Here is a 2,425-nt window from a genome sequence, read left to right as displayed (position 1 = left end):
ATAGGCTCCTTTTTTCATGAATAGCATAGTGGACGGTCGCTCGCATTAGAATGATGAAGGGCTCAGAATGTCCGCCTGGACAAGGTCTACGAAGTTACTCTACTGTCGAGGTACACAGTTTATACCGATTTTACGTGCATAAACATTACGTTATGAAACCATTAGTTTATTTATTGATTGGCAATTAGTCCGCCTCTGTGGTGCAGTGGTTAGTGTGATTAGCTGCCACACCCGCAGGCCCGGGTTCGGTTCCCGGCTCTTCCACGAAATTTGAAAAGTGGTACGAGGGCTGGAACGGAGTCCACTCAGCCTCGGGAGGTCAACTGAGTTGAGGTGGGTTTGATTCCCACCTCAGCCATACTTGAAGTGGTTTTCCGTGGTTTCCCACTTCTTCAGGCAAATGTCGGGAAGGTACCTAACTTAAGACCACGGCCACTTCCTTCCTTCTTCCTTGTCAATCCCTTCCAATATTCCCATCCAACAACAAAGCCCCTGTTTAGCATAGCAGGTGAGGCCGCCTTGGCAAGGTACTGGTCATCCTTCCCAGTTGTATCCCCCGAAACAGTCTGAAGCTTCAGGACACTGCCCTTGAGGCGGTGGAGGTGGGATCCCTCGCTGAGTCCGAGAGAAAAATCAACACTGGAGGGTTAACGAACAAAGAACGAAAAGAAATAATAATAATAATAATAATAATAATAATAATAATAATAATAATAATAATAATAATAATATACCGGGAGGTACACCTTTACGCCTCACATTTACATCTAGTGCCTTAAAGAACTGCTCTACAGGAGAAACTGTGAACTTGAAACTGGACCAACTTATAAATTTTCTCTGAAGATGACACCACTAAAATTTGTTATTGTGAACTGTGCGAATTTCTACTTGTTTCTGTTTTCCATTCATCAAGAAGTTTGAACATTCTCTCATAGACGTCACTACCAACAAATTTTGATCATGCACCCTGGTGCGATGTGAAGGAACCTTTTTGAAGAAACTTTGTATTCATAAGTTTTGTCTTTACTAAATTTCGTTCATTCATTTTTGGGTTGGCAATATTTATCTTTTCTTTCCGCTAGTTTTGAATTTAGCCAATCAAGAATTTCTGTAATTAATTTTCAACCAGTCCCATATTTCTTCTTCGATTTTGAGTGTAACCTTTTCATTCACCAATAAAATTGAAAGGTCTCGAACTTTCCCCGAGGGGTTTACAAACTGCGGATTTTCACGTCTCTTGGCCATTTGATCAACATCTAAGTGTGTGTGTGTGTGTGTGTGTGTGTGTGTGTGTGTGTGTGCGTGTGTGTGTGTGTGTGTGTGTGTGGGTGTGTGTGTGTCACGCAGGGGGCGGGAGGCGCCTCCTTCTTCACGCAGCAGTTCTACAGCAAGGTAATGGCCGTTTAGCATCTTTATTTCTTGCTAGCTCTGCAGTTTAATCCTAGGGAAGGGTTCGAAACCTTAACTATGTAACAAACCTTCTAACATGTAAATCTCATTTCGGCTCATGTAAAGACTTCATAAAATCTTTAACTGTAAATCGGGGATAGAGAGTGATACAATCTCTCGAGCTCCCCTTCGTCTTGGTTTGTGGTACCGCATTTGTTTCTACAGTGTATTAAAGTTATCTCCATCCGAGCAACCTCAGTAGTTTGGGATTAGCCCCTGTTTCGTCGGCCAAGTGCCCTATTGGTCTGTAAATATTATTTTTGTGGAGCTCAATCTCCGACTCCACTCCAGTTGTACATGCGCCGTTTATTGAACCTGTTCTTTTTCACTAAGGCCCCGTAGGTTGGGTACTAGGTACCTCTGTGTAAAAAGATTGCTATTTGTATGTTGTGCCTTGTAAGGCCAGTGATTATGAGATTTTCACATTGTGGTCTTGAATAGGCTGGGAATACTGAGAGCACGTCTGCTCTTTTCACGTATTGTAAGAATGCCCCTGGGAGGCTTGATATTTGGGAGCAAGTGCTCCATGTATTAGGGAATTTGTGCCCTTTGAACAAATTTGTGCTTTTGTTGAGCTAGGAGCTCAAAATTGTAAAACTGGGGGCTTGTAGCCCAAAAGTGTTAAAATTCTGAAGTCTTGGATCTTTGTAAGTCTCGTTTCTAAATTGCTATGTCATTGTTATTTCACTGAGTTGTTTAAATTTTGTTGTTTCAAGAAAATATAACCTTTGTTAAAATTTTAAATTAGCTTTGACTTTGTAGTTAGACCCATTCATCCCGGCACCTTCTTTCACGTCTGCTGATCCACGCGAAGCCCCGTAACAAATAATAATAATAATAATAATAATAATAATAATAATAATAATAATAATAATAATAATAATAATAATAATAATAATACCAAGCTCAGTAGCTCCAGTCACTTAAGTGCGGCCAGTATTCAGTATTTGGGAGATAGTGGGTTCGAACCCCTCTG

This window comes from Anabrus simplex, chromosome 1 (genome assembly GCF_040414725.1).
Source record: "Anabrus simplex isolate iqAnaSimp1 chromosome 1, ASM4041472v1, whole genome shotgun sequence".
Lineage (NCBI taxonomy): Eukaryota > Metazoa > Arthropoda > Insecta > Orthoptera > Tettigoniidae > Anabrus > Anabrus simplex.
The sequence above is the reverse complement of the archived record's forward strand: the minus strand, read 5'-3'. Positions refer to the sequence as shown.